Source organism: Hyposmocoma kahamanoa, unplaced genomic scaffold (genome assembly GCF_003589595.1).
Source record: "Hyposmocoma kahamanoa isolate Upper Pololo Valley unplaced genomic scaffold, ASM358959v1 169, whole genome shotgun sequence".
Classification (NCBI taxonomy): Eukaryota; Metazoa; Arthropoda; class Insecta; order Lepidoptera; family Cosmopterigidae; genus Hyposmocoma; species Hyposmocoma kahamanoa.
In genome coordinates this window covers 2,655,518-2,678,880 of record NW_020653611.1, presented here as the reverse complement: position 1 = coordinate 2,678,880, position 23,363 = coordinate 2,655,518, and the positions used below count along the sequence as shown (strand labels likewise).

The 23,363-nt window shown below is 37.1% G+C and overlaps 1 protein-coding gene and 1 long non-coding RNA gene across 2 annotated transcripts in view; one reads left to right on the top strand and one right to left on the bottom strand.

Moving 5' to 3' along the window:
* Nucleotides 1-23,363, top strand: part of LOC113225657 (cyclic AMP response element-binding protein A) — a 237,187-nt gene that overhangs the window by 21,111 nt on the left and 192,713 nt on the right. The window lies entirely within an intron of this gene.
* On the bottom strand, nt 13,520-17,022 carry LOC113225658. Its single transcript, XR_003310033.1, has 3 exons — nt 16,900-17,022; nt 16,009-16,188; nt 13,520-14,903 (listed from the first exon to the last, which is right to left on the bottom strand). It is a non-coding gene; the product is annotated as an uncharacterized LOC113225658 (long non-coding RNA).

Genomic DNA, 23,363 nt, shown 5'->3' with positions numbered 1-23,363 from the left:
TCACACATTAGCGGCGTCACTCTCTATCTCACTCACACTTCGTAGAATAGCTCTCTCCGTCTCTCTCATAGTTACCGTTAAGAATTATGTCATAGTTACCGTTCCGAGCGAAGGATTGGGTACACTAAATAAATTTAAATTAAGAAATAAAAAATAGTTGAAAACCGGTTTTGTTCACAAAAAAAATTATTTGACCATAATCTAAGAAATAAAGTAGCAAGTGTAATACCATTTTGGAATCCTCTTAAAATGCGCCAACTTTTAAAGCTACTTGCCCAACCAGTGTAGTACATTTTTTTTTCGGTAGAGTGAGTTGAAATTGAACGAAAATTCAATTTCTCTTTTGATATGGGAATAATGTGTCATTTTTTTTTCAAAATTAGAGCAGTTGTGTCAAAATTTTAGACGACTAGCTACAGGAGCATTACTCATGGTTACAAAATAAAAAAATTAAAATAAAGTGGAAATTTGTAGAAACGGGAAGTGAAAATGCGTCACAGGGTGTATATTTTTCGATTTTTTTCAAAATGGTCATAATTTTTAAAATACATGACATAGATTTTATTTTTTATTTTTCTGATAACAGTTATGACCTGGCCTATCACCCCGTTCCGGCTTGACGTCGCGTCCCGGGACACCCTGTATAAAACAAGACTTTTTTCTTCAGTGCAAAATTATTTTTGATAATAATAGTAACGTGCTGGAGAGCGACGTCAATTACCTGGTCTGCCAATAATAATTCCCTGTATTGCAGTAAAGCCGAAACACGTGCACTGCTGGATAGGGGAAGGCCTGTATCCAGCAGTGCAAAGATCGCTAAAACTGCCGCTCGGAACGGAACGACTCGGAGGCCTCCTCATCTAACGCCCACAGTCCTTAGCGTTAATTTTTTTTATTAACAATAAGATAAAGATAACCTACTTAGGTTCGTACTTGAGTATGGCACTAACAAATTATCAGGTTACGTAATTGCTTTTGTGATATAGTGTCATGTTACGACCTCTGATAACGGCTGATAGTAAGTAAGTAAGTTACTAGCACCTTACGTTCGCGTAGTGCCTCGCAACTTTGACTGATAAAGCTATCGTTCATTGAGTGCATGGTATGTACGACGCATGTACACGTATATGACTAATCTGGGAAATTAACTTTTCTGATCTGGCTGTTTTGGGAAGTCCCCCAGAGTAAATTCCGTTGCTCTGGTACCTACTCAAAGTACAGCGAATTCTCCAGTTTGAAACCAAACAATTAGATGAGTTGACTCAATATTCGCGGCACCCTGAGGCGTACTTTGGCATTAAAATTAATTTGGCTTAAAAGCGCGAGACACAAACTCACGAGAAAAACAGATGTAGGCCATACAAATATTTCTCCCGGCCCGGGGATCGAATCCGAGACCGCTGCGTGGCAGTCCGGCGTGGTAACCGTTCGGCCGTTGAGGCAGATCAATAATATATGAGAAAACATAACTACATACTTAATGTTTAAATAACTTCTAAGGTCTTTGGATCGCGTTAAGTACAACATGCTTTCACGCTTATGGCAGTATTGGCCTTTATTATCTTAATGTGTAAGGTTATTTTTGGATGAATATTATTATTATCTGCGCACGGTCCGATATGAGTCTGTTATAGTCCAAGAACGAACCATCAAACCAAAAGTTTATTGCAAATTGCATAGAGTGATTTTGTGAATAATAAGGAAAATCTTACACAGTCATGGTATAATAATATTACCATTTTATTTGTATAGGTTTCTGTGGCGTGTCGCATTCAATACAAACGCAAAAAGCTGTGCTGTTTTATACGGCACGTGTCGTTCGCCGGTTCTTGAACTTGAGGTCTTGACCCCAGCCGACTGTGCCGTATGTTCGCGCTAAAACACGACGTGTGGAACTTTTATCGATTAATTTAGATATGTTCTACTTCATAGTACGCATACATTATACAGTAATTACTACATGGGGCTTAAGAACTTAAGTCTCAGGGTGATGGGCGCAGTAGCAGTGCCTCTAAATGCGATTTAAAACTCTCAGTGGCACTGCAATTGCTATAAACAGGCGTGTCACTTATCACCTTGTGCATGACTAGTTCGTCCCGTGACTTCATTTAATAATAATCTTACGTACCGAGTACTAAAAAAACCGACCTCAAAAATTCGTGGTATTATATATTATTTGCCAAGTTTTATTGAAATCGGTTACCGGAAAGTGCGCGAAACTGGATTCATCCCCTAGTTTGCCACCCTTAAAGGTGGAATATTATCTTCAAATTTATTTAAATTAGGCCCATTTGGGACCAATACTGAGTACCCTCTTTCCAACAAAAAAATATCACACCATACATAAAAAACAAAAAAAAATACAGTCCAATTGAGAACCTTCTCCTTTTTTGAAGTCGGTTAAAAAAGAGAACGGTTTCCTAGAAAAAAAAAGTAGTTTCTTAATTGTTTATCTATGCAAAAAGCACTTGTTTGATATTCATCTGGAACACAAAACACTAAATTCATTAGTGTACAATTTGTAAGAAATTTATTATCAAATTACTCGCGTCTCGACTTGTTACGTAAATTACTTGAAAACGGCATAAATGCCCACTTACCCATACCTGTTATACATGTATATTTATATAGATAAGTTATCAAAGAATAAAAGTAGTAGGTACCTTTGTTAAATCGTAATTTATGATAATTGGTATATATTGATCATTAGTAGAGATCGAGATATTCACAGTGTACCTAAATCTTTATTATTGCTTATTATTTTTTATATATTTTTGTAGTCTTATTACGGTGGTATATTTAGAAAAAAAGTTTTGTAATTATATGTAAAAATATAGAATAGAATAGACATTTATTGCAACGCCACAGCACATACATTACAAAAAAATATTGATAACACTTAGACAAGCAAAAGAAAATAAAAAGAATTAATAAACAAAATAAAAAATACAAAAAAGAAAAAAGAAAATAAAATAGACAAGACTGGCAAAAAACTAAATATAAGGACAAATGTTGTACTGTCATTTTTGCGGTTGTGGCGTACGCAAAAGGACTTAATTCTGCTTAGACCACAGCCATAACTGACTATGGCGCTGGTTTTCAATGAGTCCTGAGCTGAGATGAGTTACAGACAGACGCGTGTGTCGCAAAATAATAAAATGCTTAAATAAATAATTATTGTTTTGATTTTTTTGCCTTTTAATTACTTTTTAATCATTTTAAAAGTTAACATTCATTCTAAACTACCTCTATTTGGGAATGGTTACCACGCTGCTTCGCTACGCAAAGGTCTCGGGTTCGTTCCGGGGCCTGGAGAAATATTTGTATGGCCTGCAGTTATTTATCTCGTGAGTTTGAGTGTATTTTGTGGTTGTCTATGTGTGTGTTCATGTGTTATTCAGGAGAGAGATTTAAATGACTTTTTTTTTCAAGAAAAAAATCATAACTAATTTTGTTTCGAGCTCGTAGGTAGGTTTTCACTATTGTTACACATAGGAAACGAAACTATTTTTCCGTATTTAAATCGCGTATATTTGTTTTTTCAAACAAACCAACGTTTCGGGGCCTTTACAGGTCCCGTGGTCACGGATCACGGATGGACGGGACCTGTAAAGGGCCCGAAACTAAAAGCTGAAAGTTTCTAGTTATCCCTATAACAAATAAAATTAGAGGTATGATTTATTTTTCTTAAAAAAAAAATGTTTGAAATCGCTCTTGTTATTTTTTCCAAATCCACGTTACACGTTTGACCTTTCCAGTGTCGATTTATAGATTTTTCTGTACTATAAAGCGTCTAACTAATTGTTATTTATTTACTATTTTATACAGTTACCTTTACTGTACTTTGTGAAAAATTGATAGAATCAATGCCGCTTCGTTGTAAACCTGTAATCGACTACAGAAGCTATTCTACCTAAATACTAATCAGTTTTGGATGAAATATTTATCCAAATTATTTGGGATATTGCTGCGCCCGTCTCCCTGAGACATAAGTTGACAAGTCTCATGTGCCCGTAATTCCACCAGCACCCTTCACAACCGGAACACAGTAATGTGATCATTACTGCTTGGCGGTAGAAATAGGTAAGGTGGCAGTACTTCCCTGGACGAGCTCTTTCACAAGGATGTCTATTTTATACTGTTGATTTTTTTGTTTCTAATTAGTTGTCCGGCCCAGACCATTATGTTTTCATTCGATCTTAATAAATGTTTTAATGTTGTCATATTACTGTTGCTTGTACTAGACTGGTATAATAATACATTTTATGTAACGATACGTCCTCGTAAATACGCCGGAGATCTCTCTATTTGCCTAAAATTTTCCATGTATAATTAAATACTACATTTTGTGCTAAATTTTATGTGTAGAATAAGTTAACCAGTGAAATTAAGTATACTTGTAACTTGTATGCTAATCGATTGTGTTTAAGTGTCGCCAAGGCGCCACTTTTTCTCAAGGAATGTGTTTTTGTTTTGCTCCGGGTACTAACTTACTAACGACAATTTTCACACACGTTAAAAATTAGTTATTAAGATAATTTGTATTGACAGTAGAAGTCAAGGTCGGTGTTTCTAATTATATGACCACCACTGTATATTTACTCATGGCGGCTACAGAAACAAGAAGTCGTGACTATTCTTCAATTCAACAGATATGTTCACTAACTTTCTTCGCTGAATTTGAAAGCTTTTTTATTATCATTTACTTTCTCTTTATTTTGACGTTATTTTCCCGTTAACTGTTCATACATTTAACGAACGGTTGATTTTAGTTCAGTTAACGTTCACAGTTTAAAACTAACGTTAGGTTAGTATCGATAGTTAGAATTGAGTTTTGTTTCTATTTGCTTTAGTCGTACTGATGATGCTTGTTTGTTATTTAAAGCTAGAAACATCAATATTCCTTTTATAACCTGCTTTTTAATGACTGAAATAGAATCCAAGTACACACAATACTTTGAATGCTATCAAACCACAGCCGTGTATATTCTCCACAAAACGGAGTCCCTTTGAGCTGACTCCTACTTTTCGTGATATATCCATACAGATACCCGACTATCTTATTTGGAATGGACCTGTCGATGTCGTCCAAATATACGAAGTGCTGCTGTCACTTATGGGATGACGCTTCCACATTTATATGGCGGACGGCCTCATCATCACTTTCCTTCAGGTGAGATGAAGGTCACGCCTAGTGACGTGAATAAACACCAATTTCAATTTGAGTGTTTTCAGTGATTAAACATATTTGGTTCGGATAATTAGGAAAACTAGATACGAGAGATGATTTACATCAGCAAGTAGTACGCATCCAAGGCCATAAAAAGCATCTAGACACTATGACATTTCAGATAATAAATATTTTTTCGTGATTTCATTTTTGTGCCCAAGTTTTCATATAATACACGCAGCAGCTGTAGCAGTAGAGCTTCTTGTAAAGGATTTCGTCCAAGAAAGTACTACCACTTTACTTATTTGTACCGCCAACCAGTAATGCGAGCATTACAGTGTATCGGTTTTGTAGGGTGAGAGCGTTTTCGCACGTCCGGTTCGTACCAGGGGGTCTCGATCTCCGTCTGACATCCGTCCGAAACAATTACTGTCAAATAAGTAATATTCGACCAAATTAAAAGACAGGTATCAAGTATGAAGCTTCATTCGCATCACGCGTCTTTTCATTTGGTCAAGTATTGCTTATTTGGCAGTAATTATATATCACAGGGATCATTTTATCTCTAGGTGTAAGCGATAGTCGTGTTTTCTCGGATTGGAATCGGAGTTAGTGCACAAGCGACATCCAAAGTGGGTCCGAGTTTTCTAGATTTCTGTAGTCTCGGATTTGGAAAGAATACAAGTCAAGCTACGCGATATGTGCTGATGAAATTACAGGCACATGGGACTTGTCAACTTATGTCTCAGGGTGACAGGCGCAGTGGCAGAGTCCCAATTGCTATTTATTTATTTATTTATTAACAGAGAGCAGAAGAAAAATTCCTAATCTTCGATTTGATTTTAGAGGGGTATATCCACTTTAAAGTTAAAAATAAAATATTATATGAGTAACTACACGATATATTCAAGCATAGACACTAATCAGAAACATAAAACAATAAAGTTTCCTCGATAGATAAAAATCACGAAATGACCTCTAATTTTCACATTTTTTCGATTCATCCTCTAAATGCTACAGGTTATTGGGACAAAAATTAGATAATTAATTATATTTATGCATGATCGAGAACTGTCACTACGGATTTTTTTTTAATCCCTTTAGTTTTAGAGTTATTCCGCTAAAACGAATTTGGTACTTTTAATGCGCACAATTCAACATCTCCTGTCGCATGTCACGCGAACTTCAGGCATATATTTGTTTCACAAATTTGGGCGGAGCGAACGTCTAAACTTTTTTGGCATGAGAGCTCTTAAGATTTACCAACGTTTGAGCACATTGTTACAAACAAAAATCTTATGCTATGAACAACGTAAAACTAAGTGCATCAAGCAATTACCTCTTGCAATTAGTTACTAGACAATGCAAAAACAATTTGAATTAACATCAAACAAATAACACAAACTAAACTAAAGTATACTTAATAAAACATTTTGTTTTACTACAAAAACATCACAAGTGTAACAAATATTTTTGAATTAAATAAAAAGTCGCTGTAAAAATAGAAATAAAATAATTACGTAATTAATTCGGAGTTATAATAACAGGGCGAATCATGTTAGGTGGAGTCAGTGTGAATATCCAATCGGTCACTATATTCATTTACCAACTTGCATAGCCTGGTGATGGGAGAATTTGAACCGAAAACTGTTCTTCGAAGCGGTGGAAATAGAGAAGTCACTTTATTCCGAGGGTATCTTGTATGTTAAATTCATTAAGTAAATGGGGGCAGTCGATTCTATGGGTAAATATTTTGGACACGAAGGATAAATCATTCATTACCGTCCGTTCTTCCAGGGAACTCATTCGGAAATGAGTTAATTGCTTCCTATAAGATGGTAGTTTCTTTTTCGAGGTACCATTAGAGACGTTCGAGTTGCAGATAATGAGTTGCATAATGAGGTCTTCATACAACTGAGCAATATTCCAAAATACTTCACACTAGGGAATTATACAAGAGTAATTTAGGTTTGTTACGCAACCCATTACTGTTTCTAAGCACAAAACCAATCATTTTTGACGCACGATTTGTAACGTGTTCCATGTGAGGTACAAACGTTAGTTTTCTATCAAACAGTACTCCTAAATCTCGAACTTGCTCCAATTCACTAATTTTAGTTTGACCTATGTATACTATATTGATATTCAACCCAGATCCCATACCGCAGAAAAATGCATTTTTCAGAATTAAGATCCATTTATTGGTTCACATTCGAACAGCACATCAAGGTCTCCCTGAAGCATCATTGAGTCTTGAATTGTGTTAATAATTCTACATATTTTTAGGTCGTCTGCTTACATATACGTATAAGATGATTTGATGATGTATATCATTAACAAATCATTGAACAAAATTGGGCCAAGATGAGATCAGGATCTATGGACAGGCGTGTCACTTAACACCAGCCGTACGACTTGTTGGTTCTGTCACTTAGGTACCTATCATAAAAAAAAATCGATTGAGACCAGGTAATCGGCATGATAGTCTGGCACATTATAAGTTACAAATGAATTTTGTACTCGAGTGATATAACCACAAAAATACATATGTAAGATGAGTTAAACTCGCAACTTTAAACCAAAACAGAATACGAGCTATTACATTGAAAAAGCGTGAAATCTACATTTCAACGTTTGTAAGCCTATCAGGAACGAGTGAATTGCGGCCGTGGGCGCATAAAACTTATCGGTTGATAACAGCCGCTTGCGCCGGTGCATGACTGTCGACCATGATGTTACGTAACCAGCTTTCGTTGGACTTTGCTAATACACACATCAAAAGTGTCTAGGGATCAAGTACGTTTAAGAGTATTGCTGCAATTAGGGTTAATTATATTAACTTTTTTGTATCGCTATTGATACTTTTTAGTGAGTTTTAACATTTAAATAAGGAATATTGTTTAAAATTCGATAATAAGAAGAAAATCGATTGTCAATGTGGTTTTGTATAAAAATGAGTTATAGCGTTTTGACAAAATCATTACAATATCTGCATCGGAACCGAAACAATTTACATTATTATGGAGAGACGACATCATTTAACCCGAGAAGTGATGATGCGAGCCGTCGGAATGTTGAAAGCTGGTTCCAGGCAACGTGCTGTGGCTTTCACACTTAACATTTTTCGCCATTTTTTTGTCATTTAATTGACGCCGTTAATTTGAGTTTTTTCCCACAATTTGCAAAAACATCAATTTTAGTTTATTTTAATTAAATATAGGGGTAAGCGGTTAAATAAAACATAAGCATTAAAGTAAGAAGTCGTCCTGGAAGACTGGATTTGGTAAATATTGCTTAAATAATTTTTATTTCAAAAATATTCACTTGATCCCTAGACACTTTTGATGTGTGTAGTTGGAAAACCTTATTTTACGAACCCTAATCCTGGTTCAAGGTGGAATGGGCGCGACTCAGGTGCATATTCTCGTTTATTGGAAGGGAATTCGTTCTCTTTCGTCGAGTTCTAAAGTCCGTTATCAAAGATTATCGTGCTATTTAGGCTTCTAATTATCTTTACGTAAAGTTTGGTATACCAACGTTTCCTTTTTTTTAAAAATAATAATATCAAGTGACGGTAAGCTACACGCCTGTCCGCAACAGTTGCAGTGCCACTCAGAGCTTTAAATCGCAAAGAACTGAGGGGCACTGCCACTACGCCCGTCACCCTGAGACATAACTTGACAAGTCTCATGTGTCTGTAATTTCACCAGCACCCTTAATCCTTAACCGGAACACAGTAATGCTGACTTTGCTGCTTGACGGCAGAAATAGGTACATATATATATATATGCGCCCGCCGCCACTTGCTGCAGCTTCGTTTTCATTTTTTGTTTAATAAAGTGTTGACTTATCCTGTAGATACATCGAGTATTTAACCAGAAATAGAGACGAAATAAGGGTCATACATACCTGGTAGCTCATCAGTGATACATCACTTATAAATGTCAAATCTCATTTGCACTGAAATATAGACAGCGCCAACATTATTATAATTAATTTTCATCGGTAATTTAATTAAATATTAAATATGTAATTTTGCAATTTTCGTGCATTATAGCAAAGCTCAAGTTAACTGGTCGATTTGAAGTGAAACAATCGCCGACAGCCATTGACGATACCCGTCAATTGTTTCGAACTCGGACTAGCCAATCGGAGCGCAGTTGTCAATGTTATGGCAGAATAGTTTTCATATAAATTAAATGACATTTCGTCTCTATTTCTGGTTAAATACTCGATGTGTAGATAATAAAGTTTATATTGCATTTCCTCGTTTTAATGCGGCGCCATGTCAAGCCCATGTAAGCCAATAATCTAAAGAAATAAACATACTTCTTCGCGTGAAATAATATTATCATACTTAAAATTTATTGAAAAATAAACTAACACAATATGACACTAAGTCTAATGAGCACGCCTTATGCATGCAACACACGAACGTCGAATCGCCAAGACGCCATTTTGAAACCACAATTATTGTAAAAGAATATTTTTCTGAATTCGAAAGATCTATTCTTACGATTATGTATGCCCGAAGCCTTTTGGAGATTTCACACGTTTTCCAGGGTTAGTATACAGTCTTCGACATGCCGGTGTCATTGTCATGTTTTCCTTGTAGGTACGTAACTTATAAATTGAATCGAACCGGTGACCGCTCGATTGTGAAGCAATCTTTCTCCCACTGGACTGCCACCGCTCATCTTAATACATAATCATTTTAATACAGTCGTTATCAAAATGACTTCACATTCGAAGGGTAAATGCTATACAATCGAAGTAGTTAAAATATTTTTTGTTTAGATTAATTTGATTGACATAAGGTTGATTTTTGTTCAATGTAATAATGAATATGTATGTAAAAATATATAGATTACATTTAATGTTTTTCCTTATCAAATCTGCAATGGTAACAGTTTTGATGTACAGTCAACAGAACATCAAACTTGACACTTTGGGCTTTAAACAATGGACAGTTCTTACCGTAGCGCCATAGAATTGAGTTTAATTCTTAAGCATGACGTTCTCATGACCCAGTACGTAAGTTTAAAAAAAAGTTGCCTCGAACGCTAATTGACCAGAAGCCAAAGAAATTAAAAAGTTTTCTGTCCTACAATTCCACTGAAGAAACGAGGAAGTTTAATCATAAATAATCATGTTTTTGTAAACATAAATAATTATGATTAATAAAAATACTTTATAAAAGCATTTTCAAATAATTAATTATGGATTCCAAACGTTTATTATCTTAATGCATTCCATGAACCGTCCGCATCGTGTTTATTATTTATCAATAATAAAATATAGTATTATCTATGAAAACAATAATCATTTGCATTCATTAAATACATATTTTTTATGGAAGTGCACTACGTTTTTGTTTATTTTTAGGATTACTAACGTAGGGTAATTCCGTGGTAGCAATAGAGCTTCTTGAACTAGTATGCAACTAACGCAGTAAAAACAATAAAACTACACTTTATGAACCAGTTAAGCGAATCAGTTTCACCTGGACGTTGTTTTCAAGCATTGATGGTCTGTAATTTCGTCTACTTTATGAGTCTGTACTTAATATTAGTATTGATAAATTTCCGTATCTATTCCGTCGATATGAGCAATCATTGTGTTTTAGAATATTCATTTAAAAAATTTATATATTATACATTAAGAGTGAATACTATATCTGCTCGAATTCAATTCTTTCCCGTACTAACACGGTTCATTTTGCTTGGGCACTGGCTTTATTTCAGTATTTATTTATACAAACGTAATCGTATACTATAACATGTTCTATTAAGTTCAGTTGATATAAAAAAATCATATGTGTAAATTACCTATGGAATGCAGCGGTTTTCTTGCAAAATTTTGAGTAAGTTAGCGTTTTTTTTTCTATCGTGAAAATTTTTGGGTATCATGTTCTCACACCGTGTACTAATCAGTGTATGTCTTCAATTTTACTATATTTTTTTTTTCAAAGAGACTGATTCAACGCTTTCACTGTTATGCGTAATCAACAAAAGCCATTTGAGGTTGTAGAGAGTCTTAAAGTCTACGGTTATTCTTACTATGTATAAGTATTTTTTTTATTAAAAATTGATCGTCTTGGACTAACACACAAACACGAAGATCCGTGCTTTACACAGACGCATGTCAGTTAATGATGACGATGAAGTGGAAAGCATCTCACTCAAGTAACCACACTTCATGAAAGTATTCCTATGTTCACCATCAGTCCTTTTGGCCAGTTGGTATGTGTAAAAATTCCATGACTGGTACTTGCAAACGGATTGACAAATTCATTTCAGTAGCTATAGAGTTTCTTGCGAAAGAGTACGTCCACAGAAGTACTGCCGCCAAGCAGTAATACTGCGTAGCGGATTTGGACGGTCTCAGGATGACGGATGCAGCGACAGTGCCCCTCAGATCTTTGCGATTTAAAGCTTGTCGCTTATCACCCTCCGTTCTTCGTTTTTATTAAACTTCTCATAGCATGCGATGAAAAGTTGAAATAACACGTAGGTGAATAAAACTATGTACATAATACAGACAGGTTTATTATAAAGACCACAACATTTATGACACACATACGATTCCTTTTTTAACTTACTGTCGTATCTAACATTTTTGACATAATTGAATCACACACGACCTTACTGATTTTATTTATCATTCAAAAGCAAACATTCTGCAGTAGTCGTCGTATTTGTCCTTTTTCATACGAATATAAACCTATTGATGGAACGAGTTTGATCCAAGCTACAGCTCTGAAAAATTAAGATTCAATTTACGTCACCGCGGAACGGAATGGAAGCAAGTCATTGTAAAGAAATGGTATATAGTATAACAAATTTTATGTCATTTGTGGAACGTACAAACTAAATACGATACGATAGCTATATAGCTACAGGAATTCTTACTTGCTTTTTAACTCGTATCTAGGTTTGTAGTTACACAACCGACATTAAGATCATTATCCTATAGATACAAGCATACGCTTCCATTCACTTCCGCATCTAAGTAAATTGAGCCTAACCTAATGGTAGTTACGGCAGTTAGTCAGAGAGGGTTCGATATAATTACTACACAATAGGAGTTAAAAATACATAGGTACACAAGTAGATAGTGTTGACACTAAATAAATAACAATAAAAAATAGTAAAAATGGTGGGTAAACAATCAAGAAGTTTTTGTAAGAATTATAAATAAATTATTATATAAAAGAGATGTACAGTCGGATTTTTAATTAGAGATAGTAAACTGACAGCTTGTGATGTCACTTTGAAAAAGAATGTTACCATGTTTGTTATGTGTGTTAGGACAGTGGCGTAGCGTCGATTTCTGCTTTTTTGTGTTACTTGTATGTTGTGAATAGATTTTGATGATTCTGTTTTTGATGAAAAGAGGTTACCTATGCATTAGTCCCATTTAAATTTGAAAGAAATATTTCACCTCTAAGAGTGGCAAATTAGGGGTTTAGTACTGTGTACTGAGGTTATTACCACTGTGTTTGCATCAGTTGATCAACTGACTGAAACGAAATAATTCCAAAACAAATTTAAAGACATGAGTAACAAATTAATAATAAAATTTGTAGCTTTTTTATTAAAAAAACCGCCCTCAAGTGTTTGTGGAATTACATATATTTAGCAAGTTTTATTAAAATTGGTTACCGGAAGTTTGCCACCCTTAGAAGTGGAATGTTTTCTTCAAAATAAGTGGGACCACAACCGAAGTACCTTCTTTCCAACAAATAAAGATGTTTCAAAATTGGTTCACAAAGTCCGGAGTTATCGCGTAACATACATACAAAAAATACATTTGAACCTCCTTTTTCTCAAGTCGGTTAAAAAGTCGAGTGGTTTGCACACCGGTTTTCATGGTGTCGCTATATATGAGGTGCCGGGTTCGATCCCCGGCCGGGTCAATGTAGAAAGCTTTTCTATATTGTCTCAAGTCTGGATGTTTGTGACACCGTCGTTGTTTCCGATTTTCATTACATAAGTGCTTTACTTACTTTGGATCTCTTCATCTGTGATGTTGTCTAATATAAAAAAAAAACACCGTTTATATAATCTGCTGTGGTATTTTAACACACTGTTATCATAGTATAATAAGGGAAGTAGTGTAACTCCCGCCAGTTCAACGTGGCAAAGCCTACACGGTGCCGCTCGGATCGTAGGGTTGTCGCATATTTATTTTAGTTAAATCTACAGACATGATTTGAAAAATTAAACTATTCATCATAGTATTCTTGTGCCATATTGAAATAACCTTTGTCAAATGAAACATTTACGTATTGATTGCTTTATACCAGCATCGAAATTATAATATCTATATTATGAGAGTGTAATCATGAAATAAAAAAAACTCATTGACACAGAAAAATATTCTTATTATCAATATTTTAAACACCTGGTGAACGCGTCAATTCTTTATATAATAAATAATTAATGAAACAAAGAATGAAAGAATGAATGAAATAAAGTGTACCGCGTGCAACCCTCGAGTGCACCTTGACATTATGCGAATGTGTGCGCACATACAAGCTTCGCTGATACAGTTGCAGTACCTTGTCCAAATTACACTGTGATATTATTTCATCAAAAGCTAGCAAAGTTTACTATCTGTCATTAAAAAGCCTACTACAGACGATGTATAATTGACGGTATTGAACAATCACTTGTACATTAGAATATTCCAAAGTTCCATAGTGAAGAAACCCTGTTCCCTTTACCGGGCTTTTAAATTCATTAAGTATTGTTACAACCTTTGATTTTGGTCCAAAAATGATTTGTTTTGTCCAAACTCGCTGTTTGCAATAAATAATGCCTCAAAACAATCTATAATGTTTAGTCAGAATAAAAGCTTAACATTGAATAATCGACGACTAAAGTAATGGATGCAAATAGCCCAAGGTCAAAAAGGACGGTCTACACTCAGCAGTGGATGATTACAGGCTGAAGGAGAAAAACCTTAATACTAACACCGAGAAGACAAATTGCTCTGTTCTAAAATAATATTGTTTTCGTTCTAACTGAAAAAAATTGTAAGAATTATTTAAAATTATTAATACTTATTTTGTGTTATAAATCTGAATCATAATTTAATACGTTTTGTACCTTGTATCATTATTAGACCAACTGCGAAATAATATAACATCCTAGCTAAAACTCTTATCTTATTTACTATGAACATGGCATAACAGTTTTTTTGCATAATTATAGAAAAATCAGTTTCTATAATTATGTGTAAAATTATTATGCGGACTCATAATTACGCGCAAAGGATTGTAAGTCGCACAGAAATATTAAAGATGTTTTTTAGCTTCCTGGAATGCCGGGAGTTTACAATCTAGAATCACTTGCAACATTTCTACATAGTTATTAATTAGGAATAGCAATAGGAAAGGAATGTATAATTAAAGATTTAAATTGTATACATTGTAAACTTATAACAATTCGAAAATATAATTCACATTTGCTTTAGGATATGTATGTTGTATAGGTACATCAAAACATACTATTACTTCGCCAGAACGTTTGAGTAAATCATAAAAAACGATTTGCAGGATTCAAAATTAGAAATTCGCAAGCGTAGTTGAACAACAAACTTACTGCAGACCATAGCCTTTGGCCAAGTATATCTCGCACACCCGGCACTCGTTATTGTTACAATTCTGCCAATGACGTTCAACAGCTCGTGTAATCCTGCAAAAGGGGACAGTGCAAGCGCGCATGTTCTGAAATGAAAAGAAATATCACATTTGCAGTATGAATTATAATTGGAAGTCCAACATTTTAACTTCAAATTTTTTAATACAATAAACATTTAGAATTGTTTTGAAACTGTAATCTGATAAAACTAGGAATAATTCACATTTTGCAATACCCATACATTTTTACTTAGTATTGTTTAATACGATTATTGTAATAAGACTATGATCGGGAACAAAAACATTGTTTGTGCCGCCATTGTGTCGTGTACATGTCATTCGTTTCTCGAACTCGGAATGTTTTCTTCGCCCCGTAGTACGTTTGTTAAATTAATATGTTGTTGCTAACGTTTTTTTCCTATTTTGTAATAGGTAACTAAAATCGTAGAAAATGAGAACCTTCTCCTTTGCCAATTCCGTCAAAAATAGAAGGTTTAGCACACCTGCATTCACATTTTGTGGATGATATATGATGACATTTCTTTGTTTACATTTAGGACATCTAATTATGAATCACACATTAGAAATTCTTTAACTCTCCATATGCATTCTTACAAAAATACACTTCGTGAGTTTGATTCATGGGGTTTTACATTAGTTTCGTTGTCTTTGTTCTTAGCGAGTCTGTTACCCAGTGAACAAACAAGCTTTCCTGTTTCGCATCTGATTTGGTAGCAGTAGAGGGAAAGAATCCTTGTGAAAGAGGTCATCCACCTTACCTATTTCTGCTGCCAAGCAGTATTGGGAGCATTGGTGCTGGTAAAATTACAGGCACATGAGACTTGTCTACGTATATCTCAGGATCACAGGCGCAGTGGCTATGCTCTCAGATTTTAAAAATGCTACGATCTCCGACCGAGTCTCATTGCAACTGCTTTGGACAGGCTTGTCGCTTAACACCAGGCGTACGACTTGTGCGTTCCGTTACTAGGTATCATCAAAAAAAAGATATCCCTCTAAAGAATTTTCGGCGAGCACCTGTCAAGCGGGCAAAATCGGAAACGTCGCGATTTGTCAAAAGTCAAACGTCCTGGTCTATTACCCCATAAGTTGTCTCACATCTTGCCCTTTATGTATATGAAATGCGTACTCCAAAAGTGCATTTAACTCAAAATTATAAACAAAAACTCACCTTGCAGACACCAATATGTTTCATAGCGTCTTTTATTCGCTGACAGGTGCCTAACCGCTTCTGGTACCTGCACGTAGTTGAGTCGAGGCATTTTTGAGCATGAAGGTAATAACCCAGGACGTATACGTAGATCTCAAATTGCTGCTCGACTTTTGTATACGTAAGAGACGGCATAATGACCTGGAATTGATTTGAAGAATACATTTTCTGGTTCTTTGCCATTGTAGACTACCATGATAATTGGTTTATGGGTTATTGATATCCATTTAGTACCAGTAGAGCTCCTTGTGAAAGAGTTCGTCCAGGGAAGTACTGCCAACTTGCTTATTTCTGCTGCCAAGCTTTAATGTGAGCATTACTGCGTTCCGGGTTTGAAGAGTAAGGATACTGGTGAAATTGTAGACTCATGTACTTGTCAACTTATGCCTTAGGGTGACGCTGCAACTTTGCGATTTAAAGCTCTCAGTAGCACTGCAACTGTTATGGATAGGCGTGTCGCTTACCAACAGGCGCACGATTTATTCGTCCCGTCACTTGGTTTTATAAAAAATAAATCCTATTTATTAATTTCGCAAAATCTGTATTATTTAATCAAAATTTAAATCGCGAACTGTAAACCCTATGCTCGCAATGAGAGAGATGGATTACGACGTAGCACCCACATATTTTACGTTGTTCTTAACTTCTAGAATGGAAAGCTAATACTAAGAACTATGATATTTATATTTGTATATATATTTGTGATTTAATTCGGCGTCGACATTTTGTTTTAAACGCATCGAATTACATCATGGCGGCAATGCTACGTTGCTATAAGTACTGATACAATATGTATATACAGTTAGCATTAGAAAAAATCTGAAAATGTAATGTAATAACTAAAATTTTTACCTTTACAAGCAAATCGGCTTTAGCACTCAGGAATTTCTTAAGGGCAACACTAAAACTTGTAGAAACTTGCTTCAAAGTTGATTTGCACTAGGGTACGTTGGCATCTGCGGACGTCTGGGAGCAGAAAGGATGCACTCAGTCTGGCCTAGGGAAGCTGGAGGCTATTTCAGTCCGCGCATGCGATATAGCAGTACTCATTTTTAAGGGCTGATTGCATGGTTGCACTATTTATTACACTTTACGTTTGCCATTTAATCAACAATATGCGTGATGTTATAACACGACAATCTTGTCCTACAAATATTGACATATTTCAACATATTGAAATAATTTCATTTAAAAGTCAAAAAACTTAACGAAAACGGATATCATTTATTATTGAACTTTGTCAAAACTTAGTAGCTTGCGGACAGATATTTTAGATTTAATATTTTTTTAAAGTCTAACTGATAAACGCAAATTAGCAGCGAAAGTGAATCTGTTGTGTACACTGCCGAACCAACTTCCCGGTGCATATTGTAAGGGGGGTAGACACCCCCTTCCCATTCCATTCACCGACGACCAAGCACTGAAATCAAACGATATGAAAGCGTTTACATTATAACTATAGCTACTGTGTAAGGAAATCAATCAGGCCCGTCTGGAAACATCATATTTTTTTCAATTTCCGAAATGTTGAATAATATGTATTTTTTTCTTACAACCTATTAATACATTAATTAACCATTATCTTGTTTTTTTGTTATAGTCGAATTGTATGTAACGTCCATAATAAATTGCGTGATAAAAAACTGAGTTGCTGTGCGACTCACAACTTTAGATCGCGAAGACCTGAGGGGCACTGCGTCACTCTGAGACGTAGTTGACAAGACCCATGTGCCTGTCATTTCACCAGCACCCTTTAAAACCTGCTTGGTGGCAGAAATGTGTAAGTTGGCAGTACTTCCCTGGACGTACTCTTTCACAAGGAACTCTTCTGCCACTAAAATGTAATGAAATGTAGGTTATAAGATACCTTATCATATTTATTGACTTTGAATGGGTATCATCCAAGAACAGGAAGTTATTATAACTCTTGGTTAAATAAGGAAAACGTATGATTTTTCCTGGATCGTTGGTCGTGTCCGGTGCATCCTTAATTTGAATTTGCCTGTCATACAACTAGCAAATAAATTATTACGCACTTATGTTATTCCCTGCGCAAACTCGTGTCATAATTTTGACGCCACTTAAAAATCTTTCTTCTTTTACTTGAAATATGGCTGTAGCATATGTATTGTGTAGGTAGTAAGTAATAACATTTTCTTGGTATACCTACCTTCAAAAGGTTAGTTGAATAAATGGTCGATTTGGCACGCGTGTGTTTTCTTTCGTTCTCTATAAGTATTTATTAGAAATACCTCATTGGCGACGTTGATTGCTGAAAAATCGTTTCAGTGTACCACGCGTAAACTGTACTAAAGTTTGTTGTCGGTTATTTTAGTATAAAACTACGAAATGTCTATATTTGGCACCGCACCCGTGTTCGACTGCAAAGTGGATGAGTGGATAGTTCACAAAGCACAAATAAGGAATTTTTTTGATGCGAATGATATCAACAACAACACCGATACAACGGGTGCGAAAAGGCGAGCGATATTATTAAATTGCATGTCGCAGGACTCATATCGTTTAGTACGAGACTTGCTGCACCCGGGTGTCCCCGAATCAACCAGCTACAGTGATATTGTGGACGCGCTGGATTCGCATTTCCTGCCAAAGAAGTGTTTGTATGCAGAACGACAGAAGTTCCATTCAGCAACCAAACAAGCAACTGAATCAATGGCGGAATATGCCGCGCGCCTGCGAGGTCTTGCTGCGGAGTGTAGTTTCGGTACCCATTTGGATATGTGTTTGACAGATCGCTTTGTTCTCGGAGTAGACATACCGACCGTCAAAGAAAAGTTGTTTCGAGAGGACGCCACCACACTGACTTTAAATAAAGCCATGGAAATTGCGGTGTCGGTGGAAAGTGCACAGCGACTAGTTTCCGGACCCAACGTGACAGTGAAAAGCGAGTTCATGATGTATGCTGGCCCTGGGGGACGTCGCGGTGGCGGCAGCGGCAACAGGCGCGCGCGACCACCGGTCGCCTCACTGCCAGCTTCCGCGCCCCGCTGCACCGTGTGTGGGGCCAAATCTCATGAAGCGTCGAGTTGCGGGTTACGTCATTTATCGTGTAACCAGTGTGGGGTCAAAGGCCATTTGAAAAAAATGTGTAAGAGTGCAAAAAGTGAATCTGGAAGTGCGGGTAATAACCCCTCCGCTCGTCGTAATTACTATCTTTGTGAAGATGAAAGTAGTGAGAGTTATGCGGAAATAAATAATATTCAGTGTGTCGGTGGGCGTCCCATGATTGTGGAGGTGGGCGTGCGTGGTGTGATGCTCAGTATGGAGGTGGACTCAGGCAGCGCAGTGTCCGTGCTGCCGGCGCACACCTGGCGTACGTATTTTTCGCAGTGCGGCCCGCTCGGTAAGCCAAACAAAGTATTACGCACATACGATGGCAGTATAGTTACACCGCTAGGCGTATGCAAGCTGCCAGTTGTGCATAATGATATCACACATGAATTAATGTTTTACGTAATAGAAAATGGCCCCGTCGCTTTACTTGGGAGGGATTTTATGAACTATTTTAAAATGACATTGGTCGCTATAAATTATTGTAGTGCCAATTATATTGAACGGTTGTTACAAAAATATAAAACAATGTTTACAGGCGACCTGGGCACCTTCAATAAGTATAAATTGACGCTGCATGTAAAAGAAGGTTCTGCTCCAAAATTTTGTAAAGCGAGGCCAGTACCGTTTGCGTTAAGGGATAAAGTAAGTAAGGAATTAGATCGGTTGGTGCAATTAGGTATTTTAAAACCCGTGTCTTATTCGAGATATGCATCGCCCATCGTCGCGGTTTTGAAGAAAAATAACGATGTCCGTATATGCGGTGACTACTCTGGAACAATTAATAAAATACTAATAATAGACTCGTATCCCTTGCCAACTTTAAGTGAATTATGTGCCTCATTGCATAACTGTTGTTTTTTCAGTAAAATTGATTTGTCAAGCAGTTACAATCAATTCTTATTAGAAGATAAGTCACAAGAGTACACTTGTGTTAACACTCATAAGGGACTTTTCCAATTTACTCGGCTCGTGTTCGGATTGGCAAATGCACCGGCCTTGTTCCAGCGGGCTATGTCACAGCTGTTACAAGGAATAGACGGAGTCCAGTGTTTCTTAGATGACGTGTTGATCGCTGCCCCCTCTCTGGAACAGCACTGGGAGCGGGTGGAGCGTGTTCTTCAGCGGCTACAAGATGCCGGTCTGATGTTGCAAAAATCTAAATGCCATTTTTTTCAGGAAAGTGTTGAGTACCTGGGCTATGTAATAGACAGCAATGGGATACATAAAGACAAAAATAAAGTACAGGCAATGGTCAAGGCAAAAATTCCAGAAAATCAGAAACAGTTGAAGTCGTTCCTAGGTCTTGTTAATTTTTATCGGAATTTTATACCGCAGGCGTCGAGCCTGATGGAGCCATTGTATTCATTACTACGCAGTGATGTGAAATGGGAATGGACTGAGAGGCACCAAAAAGCATTCGTTGGCGTTAAAAAGGAATTGTGTTCACCTCGTGTCTTGGCTCACTATGATCCGCAGCAGGATCTGGTGCTAACAGTGGACGCTGGGCCCGGCGGTCTGGGCGCGGTGCTGGCTGTACGGTACGCGAACGGCACCGAGCAACCTATAAGCTATGCTTCACGTAGTTTATGCAAAAGTGAACGTGCGTACAGCCAAATACAAAAAGAGGCCACAGCCATAATATATGGTATCAAGAAATACCACCAGTATTTGTATGGCCGCCAAAAGCCGTTTATTTTACGGACGGACCACAAACCCTTGATGTCTATTTTTTCGCCAACGAAAGGTGTGCCGCAAATGACAGAGGCGCGTCTGCAGCGTTACGCTTTATTCCTCGCTGCGTACAATTACGACATAGAGTATATAAAAAGTGAAAAAAATGTAGCGGACTATTTAAGTCGAAGTCCAATCGAACCTGAGTTCACCACTATAATAGACGGTGACGAGGGGGCTAGTTACCTTAACGCGCTTAGTACGGTGGGCGTTCTGTTGCCGCTACCAGCGTCCCGTGAAGAGCTGCGTGAATCCACCGCGGCGGACACAGAGTTGTCCCAGGTGCTGGTTCATATAAAAAAGGGCTGGCCTAAGAAGGTTAAGCCAGAATTGCTGGCCTACCGTCGTTGCCAGCATGAGCTACACGTAGACGATGGCTGCCTGTTCCGTGGCCATCGCGTGGTTGTGCCTCAGGTGTACAGACGTGCCGTAATTGGTGAATTGCATGCCTCTCATATGGGCGTTGTAAAAATGAAAATGGCCGCTAGAGAACGTTGCTGGTACCCGGGAGTTGATAGTGACATAGAAAATGTCGTCTCAAATTGTGACCTTTGCATTTCTGCACGAGTGTCCCCGCCTAAGGTACCCATTGAAAATTGGGAGTGGCCGACCATCGTTTTCGATAGGGTGCATCTGGATTACTTAGGCCCGGTACATAATCGTACTTTTTTGGTTTTGGTTGATGCTTGTAGCAAATGGTTGGAATGCATTGAGGTACCTAATTTATTGTCACACACCTTGATAAATACCTTGTTAGTAATTTTTTCACGGTTCGGGCTGCCTAAAAATATTGTGTCTGATAACGCTAAAACGTTCACTAGCAATGAGTTCGCAGATTTTTGCCGTAATCACAAAATAAAACAGTTATTTGTGCCACCGTATTCGCCGCAAAGTAACGGACTCGCGGAAAACGCGGTAAAAACGTGTAAAAAGTTCATTAAAAATGCTTTTAAAGAAGGGCCCGCAAAAGAGGTAAATCAATGCATAGATAAATATTTGTTTCACTATAGAAATGCGCCTCATTGTACTACGGGTGTGTCTCCGGCGCAGCTGATGTTCGGTAGACATCTTCGGTCCAAACTGGACGTGGTCGCCCCTCCCTCCTCGCACGAGCTTCCTCCACAATCACAAGATGTACTCGACCGAGTGCGTAAGTGTCAAGAGAGACAAAAATGTAATGCCCGTGGGGTCAATAGATTTTTTTCAGTTAATGATGGCGTATGGGTAAGAGACTATCGCGGAAACCCACAAAAGCCAACTTGGGCTTTGGGTACGGTAACTAAAAAGCTGGGCAGAGTACTCTTTGAGGTGACTGCCGACGGTTGTGTTTGGAGGCGTCATGCGAATCAGTTAATGAGTGCAAGCTCGTATGTCAAAAATCATTTAACATTAAATCAGTCACCGTGGTATTATGACGATAATACATTGGAATCGGTTCCGGATGACGCGCCAATTGCGAGCACTGACGGTACGTTGTCGCCGCGACGCGCGCTCGGGATTGAACCCCCTGCGAGTGGTTTGAAGCCCGGCGGCGCGGCCACCTCGCCGTCGCCGCCACAAACGCAAGTGGCAATGAATGAACTGTTCCAAATGCCTCCAAGTACAATTCAGCAGCCTGTTACTCGGATTCACGAGGATAATTTGACACGTACACGTTCAGGTCGAGTTGTTGTTCCGCCAAAACTATTTAGGCACGAATAAACCAGCATGCATCAATTATGTATAGAGCGCATAAGTATATCTATATGTTTTTCAATGTTAAACATTTATGTTATTGTATTTAGTCACAGCTAGCAAGTTATTTAACATATTTTCTGTATAATTCAGTTTAGTCGTGGAAGAGAACCATTTAGTTAAATGTTGTTTTAAATTTACACACATTGTACTACCTACTTACTTGATGCTTATATTTTGTAAATTAAAGTAGGTTGTTTATTTGTCGTGGAAGAGTGTAGCATATGTATTGTGTAGGTAGTAAGTAATAACATTTTCTTGGTATACCTACCTTCAAAAGGTTAGTTGAATAAATGGTCGATTTGGCACGCGTGTGTTTTCTTTCGTTCTCTATAAGTATTTATTAGAAATACCTCAATGGCAACAACTTCTTGGCTTTTCTGTATCGACGTAATACCGACGCCTACATTGGTAACCGATTTTGATGATGATTCCTTGCTGTGTGCAGGCGATTGTGTACAGATGATTATTAGACAACATCACGTACGTTACTTTGATCCCAAAGTAAGTAAGACACTTGTGTTATAGTATCGGATACAACGACGGTACCACAAACACCCAGACTTCGAGACAATATAGACAAGTTAGTTTTTCGTCGTTCCCTTATAAATAGTGTTCTCTCTTACTCTTTGTAATCTCTCGGGACAATAAAAGGAAAAATATTATTCTATTAATAAAATTTTTATTGAATTGATATTCAATTATTTTTTGTGAAATTACTCCACTAGTTTGTTATAATTATTAATACAAAGATCGGACACTCAGAAAAAAAAATG